The sequence below is a fragment of the Eretmochelys imbricata genome, chromosome 8, assembly GCF_965152235.1.
Source record: "Eretmochelys imbricata isolate rEreImb1 chromosome 8, rEreImb1.hap1, whole genome shotgun sequence".
Classification (NCBI taxonomy): Eukaryota; Metazoa; Chordata; order Testudines; family Cheloniidae; genus Eretmochelys; species Eretmochelys imbricata.
The window spans coordinates 8,403,152-8,415,501 of record NC_135579.1 but is presented as its reverse complement, the minus strand read 5'-3'; the positions used below and the strand labels follow the sequence as shown (position 1 = coordinate 8,415,501).

General features: G+C 40.1%; 1 protein-coding gene across 1 annotated transcript in view; it reads right to left on the bottom strand.

Annotated features, from left to right (window-relative positions):
- ADAMTS2 (ADAM metallopeptidase with thrombospondin type 1 motif 2) overlaps positions 1-12,350 on the bottom strand; it is a 261,507-nt gene that overhangs the window by 64,693 nt on the left and 184,464 nt on the right. The window lies entirely within an intron of this gene.

Sequence of the window (12,350 nt, the reverse complement as noted above, 5' to 3'; positions counted from 1 at the left end):
AGGGGGGTTTGTATTATACATACATAGAATAGTTTGCTTGTGTGTATGTATGATAAACTGCAATGAAGACAACGCTATGGATATTATAACGGAGAATGAACTACAGAAATCCAAGGAATACAGAAGAAATAATACTATAAGCAAGCTGGGCAAAATATTAGCTATTAAAAGAGCTGATTGGGGTCATCTATGATGGGAGGAATGAAAGAAGGCAAACTTAGGGTCTTATATATATGTTTGGTTTTTTTGCTTTACAAATTAGAATAAGTAGATAAATAAATATCTGCAAGGAAAATATATTCTCTGCTCCCTTCCCTTCAGATCATTAGTGCCCCTAGTAAATCATGGGCCAAAACTGGACTATTTTATGTGTGGGACATAAAGAATAGCTCATATTCCATGGTGTGTTTCTGACATAAGAAACATTCACTGGGATACGTTATTAAGCTTCTGGAGAGTTGTTTATTAAAAACAAGATCAATACACTCCTATTTTTTCAATATATCTTTGTCCCAAAGGGACCATATAAAATATAACTCACTTCTGATCTCTCTGTAAAAATCACATACTATTTCACAAAAATTTCTTTGACTGTTATTTGAAAGTATATTTTAAACATTTGGTCTAGATTTTCAAAAATACAAGCCTAAATTTGCTTCTAAATTCACATTTGGGCACCTAAAAAGAGGCTTGATTTTCAAAAGTAGTGACCACCCTGAAGTTCCCAATGAAGGCAGTGACAGTTACTTAGTCCTTGGTGCTTTTGAAAGTTAGGTCAATTATTTATGTGCCTAAATGTGAATTTAGAACCCTAACTTTAGGCTCCTATGTTTGAAATATCTTCATCTTTCCTCTCAGGGACTTTTAAAACAGCAGATTAACATACTGAAGGATTTACATATACACTTGTTTAAAATAAATTATGTGTTAAAAGGAAAGTTTTGTGCTGACAAGGACATTTCATTGTGTTCTTTATTAGATGCCCCACAACTCAAGAGTATTATCATCTTGATGCAGGAATGCTAATCTGCCTGATTCTCTGTGCATTGGGATAAGAATATATGCCTCATTGATAACGAGCTGAAATTTGCAGTAACTTAAATATACATAAAATAAACACTGAATAAAATCTTCGGTGTATAGGAAATAATAAGCATGACATGTAACTAAGGTGTTTTATTAGTTCGTGGGGCATAACCCCAATTGTTACACACTCCTTTCCCATTAGCCTTCAGAACTTAACCTCCGCCTTTTTTAACAATAGTGAAGCAATACACCAAGTGTATCATTACTACATGCCAAATTAAAACTTGGCAGGAATACGATGACAGAACGGTATTGAAACATTGTTACACAGTTCACCCAACTGACATCTAAGAAACACATTTTATGAATGACTAGAAAAGCATAAACATTGTAAAAGTTCCTTGGCATCTGTGTAGTAGGTTTTCTCTCAAATATAGGGCCAAATCAAAGCCCAGGGTCCAAATGTCATATCTAGGGATTGATTCAGCTCCAATGCAATACTCCTTCTGTGGGAGCTGGACCCTCTGGCTCTTTCACTGGGCGAAACTGGCTCTATAAAGCAGTACTTTGTTAGGGTGCTCTATGAGCAACCCAGGAAAAGGATTGAGAGTCAGATTTTGATTCTTTTAATGTTATATTTTATCATCATTTTAAATGGAATATAAAATAAATTTCAAAACAATAAGTTACTTCAAAAAAATATTAAAATGCTCCATTCCAGTAAGGTTGAAACTTTTTTTTAAAACAAAATTTCATCAAAAATTACACATTCCCATGGAAAGTTTTGATTTTGACAAAATGGCATTTTCCAATGGAAAAATATTCGGACAGAAATGTCCTGACTAGCTCTACTATTAATCATTTCTTTGCATTTCATTTCCTTGGTTATTTAAAATGGGGGGAAAGCATACGATAACACACTGAAATAGATTCACACTTATTTCAGTGTGTGAAGTGAATGGCATCTGTTTGTTTCAATGTGCTATTAAAGAAAGGAGATCCAAGTGACTGAGCTCTGAAATGGATGTGCTCAAATGTGCATGAGAATTATCCCTTGAAACAGAATATTACCAGTAGAACAATGGAATGTTAAAGCCCCAGATCTGTGGTGTTTTTCCTCAAACATATAGCTTCTGCATTAAAAGCAGATCTATTTACTTCAGTGTACAGATAGCCCGATACAAAAAAATGCAAGTGTCTAGAGTAAGAGATGTAGTGCTGATTCTGATTTCATCCTAATTATTCAGCAGTGTAACTCCAGTTACTTCAGTGGTGATACCCTGGTTTACACCACTCTAAGAGATATCAGAACTGAGCTTCCTGTTTGTCCTTAATCCGTGAGGGTAGGATTCTAATGTTATGCTGGTGCACAGGAAAGCAGAGCACACAAAAAGGCTCTCAAAACTGCAGCTCCTGCACTCTGCGAAGAGCAGATTTTGCATCAAGTCTCATGAGATGTCACCTGGTGATTCAGCATTTACAGAGGGTGTCTAGTAGGGCTGCGGGAATCTAAAAGAGTTCAAGGTTTGCAAAAGTATTTTGAGGGGTTGGCAAAACTATTGTAGATCAGACCATTTTTTCCTGTAATTTAATTCCATGGTTTATTTTCACAATGTTTTAATTAAAAACTATGCTGGAGGCTGCCGGAGGGCCTCACTCTTGAGGTGGGGGGCAGTGTCCACTCCCTGTCACTGTGGTAGGGCAGCTGGCTCAGGCCAAGATTGCAGTGCCAGTTGTCAATCAGTGCCTCCCTGCCTCTCCCCATCCCCAGTCTTGGGAGCCAGGGCTTGGGTGGGTGGGATCCGGCAGCTGCAAGTGCAGGGAGGGACCCATTGGGATGCGGAGCCAGCTCTTTCTGAGATGCTACGTCTTCTTCATAAAAATACTGGACATTTCCTCTAATTTGAAAAATCTGCGTGGACAGAGGAAATGTCTGGGAAAACCTGGACGTATGGTAACCCTAGCTGTGAGGGACACATTATGCTTTGTGTATATTAGGTTTGAGAAACATTAATGTGTTTTTAAAGTGCCTGCCACAATGGGACCCCGATCGTTACTGGGGCTTTTGGGCATTATTACGATACAAATAATAATAATAGCCCTTGTACTTTTGCAGGTGTTATCGGAGGTAAGTTACCCGCAGATAAATTTGACAGGATCTGTAGAAAACGGTGAGTGGTTTTCTGTATTACGCCACTCTTAATAAAAGCAACCACAGTGAGGAAAAAGTCACAGGTGGACTCATTTATGCAGTTGTATGAAGTTTCCTGGCATAGGATCTTTATTAATGCTTGTTATGCAATGGGCAGTCTGCTTTACTAAAAGTCACTGCTTCTGATTTCAGAGGAATTTCAAGGAACCTAATGGTAGCAACGGTCATGTAATAAACAATGTGACTATTACCCCTGTTGTGCTATTAGCCATTTCAAACCGAGTTTTGAAGCATGCCCTTTGTCGTACATGTACAATATCACACAGTTGTATAACACCTGCTTTCTCAAATTCATTTAAAATGGGCCACCAAGAGCCCTCAGTCACAATCTCTAGCTACAAGAAACCTGAACTGGATTTGAATCAGCTACAAAGGATATCAAAGCTCATGGACCTAAGCCATTTTTAGGGCACAATGCAAGATGCAGCTTTTTCATCTGACATTTCAGCTACCACAATTTGTTGATCCATCCAGTCCACTCAAACATCTTTATGATCACTGAAAAGTATTGATACAAAAACCTCTTATTGCTGAAGTTTTCCCTATTCATTATCTTTGTGGGACTGGGCAGAAGCCTGGAGGAGAGGGGAAGAAAGAGGTCAGATAGACTCATAAACGTAAGGTCAGAAGGGACCATCATGATCATCTATTCTGACCTACTGCACATTTCAGGCCACAGAACCTTGCCCACTCACTCCTGTAATAGACTCCTAACCTCTGGCTGAGTTACTGAAGTCCTCAAATCATGATTTAAAGATGTCAATGTTGTATCAGTTGCAGTGGGGAGGTTGCCTTCTACTCCATGCTCTTCCTCAGGTGGGACATCAGAAGTCCTATCAAGCCATTTATAGGACACTGAGATGCAGCTGATTCATCTGGCTTTTTAGTTGTATGACTGTTGCCAACAGCAGACATAAAGTGGCTGGGGGGCAATCCATTTATTGCCTATTTGGGTACAGCATTAATACCTGTTTTTTATTTTGTAACGTTAAGCAGAAACCATGGTGGAGGGCATGGCCACTCAAATCTTTGTAGTCCAAAAACCTCCCCAAAAGAAAAATCCCCCTCCCACAACAGCCACATAATTGTTCTAGTCTCTTTCTCCAAGCAGTACCATCAGCATTACACACATTTCCTTGCAGGGTAACCCAAGAGACAGTGAGATTGAATGACTTCCCCCATGGTCACACAGCAAGTCTGTGGACACAACCCATGAATCAGGACTCCCAGCCCCCTTTTCTAATCACCAAATGACACTTTTTCATTTCCCCTGTGAAGGAACCCTTCCTCTTGCAAGTCTTTATTCAGTGTCATGAGGAAAAATAATAATGAGAGCACACAGTCTAGACAAAACTTGGAAGTCAAATTCTGAACTCAGATGTGAAGAGGTGAAACAAACGTGCAATGGTGGACATTCTGGAAATATAAGACAATGTACATTGCAAAACTGAGATAAGAATCTGGCATTCCGTATGTAAATACCAGGTTAGTATTTTGATTTACCTCACTCTGTGTGAGAGCACAGTGGATATAATTAAGTCCAAGTTAGTTGCTTATGATCCAAATTTAAAACATTTCACAGCACAGATGTGTTGGCTTGGCAAGAAACTAGTTAGCTTAGTATTACAGATCCCTATCTCATCTTTGACTGTAACTCTGGCTTTAGAGAGGTCATAGACTTTTTGCTGGCTGCTAGACCAATTGCTTTGTTCCTTCCTTAGGTTTTTTGAAGTCCAGCTTTTGCCTACAAACTACAATACTGAGATGTTTCTCCAAACAATATAAACTAAGTTTTGACTGAAGGAGTCTAGTTTGCATTATGATCTCAAGCTATCACAAAGTCTTATTGCAAAGTCTATTCACAGTATAACACAGTAAAGTAACCCACTTCAATTATTTTTCATAGAGAAGGTGACGGTGCCGTCTTAATGCACTAGAGAAAGAGGACTAGGTGAACCTCAGAAGTTTGGTTTAGGAAAGCCTTCAAAAGTTTGGATGCCTATCAGAATCTGATCCTAATTACCCATGTTTTCTGCCCTCCATCATGCAAACTGTGTTATCACCATCCCTCAACAGTCCTTACACAATGAGCTGTTGAGACCAGGTCTATGGGTAGAAGGCCCTGTAGCCTGCTACCCACTCTACTGCCAGGGTCTCTCTTTCGGGCACAGCCATAAGTCACTCTTCCAGAAAGCTAATGGGGAGTGGCTGAGAAACCCACAGTTCCTGCAAGGGTGAACATATGTGGGAAGTCAGTGTGCCTCACTCTCATCCTATTCTTGAGCAAGAGGATCTGAAAACACCCTGCCAGTGCAAGCTGCAGTTGCTGGAATGACCCTTTAAAGTTTAAAATACTTTACTAGTATTTAACATTCCTACCCACCTCCATCTTGGGCACTTGTATGGTTCTCACTACTGTAATACCCAAGTGTCTCACAATTTGCTATGTATTTATCCTCACACACCCCTGTGAGATACGGGAAGTGTGTCACAGGGAGACTGAGTGATTTGCCCAAGGTCACATAGGAAGTCAGTGGTGGAGAAGGGAATTGAACCTGGGTCGCTTGAGTCACAGGCTACTGCTCTAACAACGGAACCATCCTTCTTCTCTACTTATAGATCTAATGCTGTAATTCCTGGAGGCCTCGGTGAGGTTGGGGCCCTACTCTGCTAGGCCCTTGTAAGTGGGATGAGCCAGTCTCATATCTCCATTCTTCAACAGAATGAGGAAGTTCTTTATCAGAAATTTAAGAACCTGGAAAAGGGCATGGGCCAGGTTCATGTTTTAGATGGAGACGGGCCTGAACCATAATCCCATATATAGACTGTGAGCTCTTTGAAGCAGGCACTATCTATTACTCTGTGTTTGTATAGGGTCTGGCACAATGGGGCCCCATTCTCAATTGTCCCTTATGCATAACCATAATAAACATGATTAATAGTAACAATGATAACACTGAAACATCTCCATACATAAAGAAAGTTCAGATCTGGATGCAAACTTTGTGGTTAGGGCTCATGTTTAGATCTGGGGTAAACTTAACTAGCATCTGGTCAATGCCAACTTTCTATTCAGACTGGTACTAGCTGCCTGGGAGCTTCAAAGACTGTCCAAGATGCGGAAGGCTGTTGCTGGTGGGAGGTGATGATGAGAATGAGTACTTCAAAACAACTTGATACATTTGTCTAGACATCACAGCCTTTGACTGTAGGACTGAACTTTGGGAGGTTTGCTCATCACTATAAGCTACCAGTTTTATTCATGGGAAAAGACTAGGCATTAGCAATAATGGGAAGTGCACCTCTAATCCAGCCTTCATACTGTTGAAAATTACACCTGAAAGCCACCATAGAAATGAGTGAAACTTCTAAGTGTTCAGTAAACAACATTTCCCAATAAATCTGTCAGATGTCAAATTGCACACACAACTTTTGCTGAAATTTAGCAACAAAGATACTAAAAAAAATTGACTGAGGCACAGTCAAAATCTATATTTTCCCCGGTTCAAAAGTACTGATTCTTAGAATACTGTGAATGATGAGTTAACATCCAAGCACACATTCAAAGCACACATGAGCTCTAATTTAAATATTGTTAATTAAAATCTGGGTGTATAGCATTAGACCTACACTTACTACATGCATAATTATTAAGAATTAGCTCCAACTTAAAGAGTATGGGTTGAAATAAATTACTTGAAATAATGGATACCTGTGTATACAGATTATTTAATTTTAAAAAAATGCACACCTTTTTCTTTAAGTATTACTGACGTATCCTCCCTCTCCTAAAAATGCTACCCAGTTTAATAAATGCAATTCTGCTTACAGAGTACACTATTATTTAAAAGGGATCAATCATCATCTTTTCCAACAGCTTGAATCAGACATACTTTGCAGGCTTTCATCTTTTTGTCAGTTAAAAATGATGACTTTTCTGCCCTTTCCATTCATTTAGGACTTTCTGTTCTGTATTGGAATATTTTCACCTTCCATCCTCCAAAGCTACAAAAGTTAAATTCTCACATATGATAGCTATATAATGTACATCCTATTAAAGACAAAGGATCACATATTCAAAAGCCACTAATGGTCAGATTTTCGAAAGTATTTGTGAACCTAAGGAAGTAAATAGGTACCCTAGTGAGATTTTCAAAAGCCCCAAGGCACCTAACTCCCAGTGATTTCTTTTCATGAGAATTAGGCACCTAGGCGTGTCTGAAAATCCCATGAGGAGCCTATTTGCAATGTTAGGCACCCAAATACCTTTAAAAATCTCACCCGTAGGAGCCTAAGTCTCACTGTAAGTCAATAGGACTTAGGCTCCTAACATTTCATAAAGGCTGAAATCAGCAATGTATGCAGATTTCACTCAAATTCTTCCCAAAAACTTGTAATAAGCAGACATGCCAACATCACAGAATGAGATGCCTGAAGCGAGGTTTCAGCATGGGGAATGAGATAAATACATTAGGGTAAAGAGAGAAAATAGGACCTCAATGGGCAAGGATATAATCATTGTGACAAAAGACACAGAAGTTACACAGAAATTGAAAAACTACTTTGTGAGAGTATTCATGAGAGACAAAGGCTCTGTGCAGGAGAAATCAGATATGCTACTTATCTATTAAATCCCAGGAAACAGATTGTGTAAATCTACAAATATTTGGAACCTAGCTATAAAATACCCTCCATGGCAATTTTGAGATGGTGTTGAGAGTAGGGTCAAGTTCTGAGGTGAGCTTGAGACTTAACCCAGAGGTTCAGGATGGGTGGCAATGACCATTAAGAGCTGATATGTTGAAAAATCTCACCAGGTTACCTGATCTCCTGAGACTTCAGCAGTCTTGAATGATAGAAATCAGATATTTTAACTAGATTTCTGCCATCTTGGGCTGCATCTCATCCAGAAAACAGTATCTTCAGTTTTGGATGTGAACCCACATTCAAAACTGGAGTGTGGATGAATTGGATCTAGAGATTGAAACTCTCCTTATCACCAAAAATCAAAGTCCAGTTCAGAAAAATGGCTGCTGAGACTACATTTTTAAGGATAGATTACCCCCCTTGCATGGTCAGCAGAAATGGGCAGTGGAAGCACGGCTTAAACCTTGAAAACATTTTGTAATCAAATTATGAAATGGTTTGAGACCCCTTGGCACAAATGGCACTTTCTGCGTGTCACCAATGTCAAAACCATTACAGTTTAATGATTAAACACTCAATTCTTCTTCCCTTATTTTTATGTAGTATGTAATTTCTATTTCACAATAAACAATAAGACTCTTCAGACAATCAGTTTTGCCTAGTGTACTTTAAACACCTCCCCAAGACATAGAGAAAACATGGCAAAAGGAGATGGATTAATAGAATCTCTGACATTTGTAGTCTTCACTTGAGAAATGAGAGTATCGTCCACACCCTTATCTAGACTATATAGTAAGAAGATATTTCAAGATACTATTCAATCACTTCTGCTTTCTTTCACGGAGTCAGGTGCCCCATCATAAATAGCAATATTACATACTGATGTATACAACAGCACAACTGCTACAACAATAAATCTGAAGTTAACTTGTGTCACCGATATGTGGACTCAGTCTTTTGAGGTACAGATTGCATCTTGCAAGAGAATGTCCTACATGGTAGAAACCACACTACTGTGTACAGGAGAAATGGCAAGGGTACCAGGCTGCTACCGAGGGGCTCTATAAAGTGAAAACTGCAGTATTTGCTTAAAAGACTGCACTGAAAAGGCTTAAATTATTTTGTGGGGCGGTACCAAGGTGTTAATGGAAACAAGAGATTTTGTATGTGGAAATGTTTGGAGCCTGAAAATGAGGTGGCAAATGGCCTTCTCCACTCTGTTGAAACTCTCAGAGCTTAGCCAGGCTATGACTAGCTGTAGCCCAAAGTGTGAAAAATCGTCTGGCATTTATCACCATTAGTTATGGCCGGACCGTGACTTCATTTCCAAATTATTGGGAAAAAAATCAAAGTAGCTGTTCAGGTCATTCCAGACACCCCAACCCCTGGTTTTTCCTCCCTTTATGGACTTTTAGGTGTCGATACTGATCTGTCACTTCGCCAGCGTAAAACAGATTTACTGAATAAGTCATTACACTGGGCTTGAAAAAAATATTGGTTGATTGGGTTGGCATTGGGGGCCCCATGCAACCTCACAAGAAAGGTTGGACACCCTTCTGCTAATGCCCTTTGCATAAGGTATAACCTAACAAAAAAGGGAAAAGTAACCTTGTGTGGGGTCCCTTCTTTCCATGTTTATGGTAAGGTGAGTTATCACAGGGATTTAGACTTCAGGAATCAGTTCATCGTGGAGAATTCAACTGCACTGATTATTTTGTAAGCCATGGGTTTTAACTTCTTCAATCGTCCTGTTGTCTTACAGTAAACACTTCCACCCAACTCACATTGGTCTTTAGTTCATACTTTATAGCTTGTTATTGGAGGAAGCTAACACCACATATATTCATAACTCTAAATGTGTGTATGCACTTACATGACCCGTGGAAGGGACTGTCCTAAGGGCTTGTTAAATTGTTATATGTTTTTCAATACATGCTTTCTGCCCTGTTTCACATCTTTAGTTTCACATGATGTTCTATTTCACTGGGTTGTTTTCTCATTGATATTGATGGCAGAGTATCTTTATGTCTCTTTATTTGAAAAACATAATAAGTAAATAATGCCCACACTTGAGATATCACTGAGCAAGGGACAGGTTGTTTGGTCTGTCTTATTTTTTTTGTATTCATTTTTTATCAGGGTCAGATTACATTTTTATTCCCCCTGTTTGAAAATATCAGCCACCAGCATTTCAACCGCCATGTCATCTACACCTGTGCTGATCTAGATTTGATGACACCACGTTAATATACTCCAGAACTCCTGCCATTGATACCATAGATGGTGGGGCCCTGGGACAGCACTGCAATGGGAAATGTGAATAAAAATTTTAGTATAGACATAACCTAGGCATGGTTTAGCTGTTTTTTTGTTCTGAATGGTTGTTTGGGTAAATTTATTCTATGCGATGTTTCTATTGCTTGTGGAATGAAATGTTTTTGTCTAAAGGATATTTTCTGCCAAATTCTCAATTGCTGCATTTCCTGATTTGTTCTGTATCCAGTCCTTTCTGTTTAAACATCAGTAGTTTGGTCCTTCTCCCAGTAAAGTTAATGGCAAAACTCCCACTGACTTCAGTGGGATTAGGACTGAGCCCAAATCTGTTATGTTATTTTGGGTCCAACTCCTTATATTATTTGAAAGCCATCAGTCTTCCTTTCTTATACAAACAGAGACAAATTCAAGGGTCCACACATTTGTCTAGTTTTTCATCCTGTAGTGATCTTCCCTCTTAAGGACGGTCTATATTTTAATGCCATATTTCTGCTAATTTTTACAGTACATTGCAGTTTGCATTGCAGCATACATTAATGGCACTCTGCATAAATACATTTCTCCTCCTAAATTCTCTAAGAGTATTGTTCTACTGTATATTTGCTTTCACTTATTACCTTTCCTTTGGAGTCTATCACCCAATCAAATAGTTTGGCAGCATCTACTTTCTGTTCACCCTTCAGTCACTTTTTTGACCATATCAGGTGTGGCCAGAGCATTTAGTATGCTGTCTCTTGCCTTTTCTGAGAAGGTATTAACAGAATTATTTTGGGGGGTGGAGGGGTTGAATTAAAGAAATAAAGCAACTAATTATGGGTATCTTGGCTAAATTATAAATAAGGGTGGACCTGCATGGTATTTAAAGGGTGGCATTTAAATGTCATAGGCCGCAGAACTGGGGGTTGGTGGCACCTGGGCCACAGCCCAACTCCCACTTTTTCGCTGGGCCAAACCTCATGCACCAAGTCGCAATACCACTCACTCAGATTTGGAGGGGATGTGTGGAGGGGCTCATGGGTCGGGAGGAGGGGCGCCTGAGAGGGGAAGACGAGGGTTAGGTGGTGGTGGGGCAAATCAGTCTCCTGCCCACACGTTTTCAGTGGTGCTCTGCAGCCCCTGGTAAATATCAAGCAGGAAATCAGTTTCTGGGGTGGTCTAAAGAGCTGTGACCAAGAAAAATGGAATAAAGATGAGCTAAGAAAATATTTAGGCTGGTTCTCAGGAAAAGTTCCCTGACAGAACAATCTATTAGCTATTGAAGAGTCTGTTTAAGGAATTGTAACAATAACGAGGAGTCCTTGTGGCACCTTAGAAGTATTCTTAGCTACACATTGGACAGAACCCTGCAGAAAATGCTGACATAAAAATCCAGCACTGGCAGGGAGATGGAAAAGGGGACCAAGCAGTTCTTTTCTAACTTCTATGATTCTGTATTTTCCTGTATATATTCATTTAGAATATCCCCACTTTGCAATATCTAGAAGCTGTCTTGATAGAGCCTGAAGGTTTCAGTCATGGTTACTTCTTGTGGGAAGTATGTAGGAATAATAAGGGTGAATGGCAGCATTAAATAAGGACTGCAGATAAGGAAATCAGACCATGCAAGAATGTGGGAATGCACATGGGGAACAGGTGTGTGTAAGTTATGCCTGAAAGGAAAACTAGAATGGAATAAAAATTAGTTTTTAATCACTAGATTTAATATAAAACATCACTAAACCGCTTTTAATTTTTTTTAAAAGTTAAGAGGGTTCTGTGTGGGGCAACTGGCTATAGGCGGCTCACTGGGTATCTGGTTGCGGGGGGGATCTGGATGCACAGGGGCTTGTTGTGGGGTTCTGGGTGCAATGGCAATGGGACTTTGCAGGGGGATCCAGGTGAAGGTGGTTGGGGCCCAGTGAGGGGGTCTGGGTGAGGGGGGAATAGAGCTCAGCAGGGGGGTCTTGGTGTGGAGGGCTTAGTGGGGGGTCCAGATGCTGGGGGAGCAGAGCTCAGTGGGGTGGGGATCTAGGTGCAGCTGGTTGTGGCTCAATAGGGTGGGAATCCAGGTACAGGTGGCTCGTCGGGGTGGTCCAGCTGCAAAGGGAGTGGGGCTCATCAGGGAGGGTTTTGCGTGTGTGGGGGATGAGGCTCGGCAGGATGATCTGGGTATGATGGGTCTGGATGCACGGGGGATGCGCAAATTGGAGAG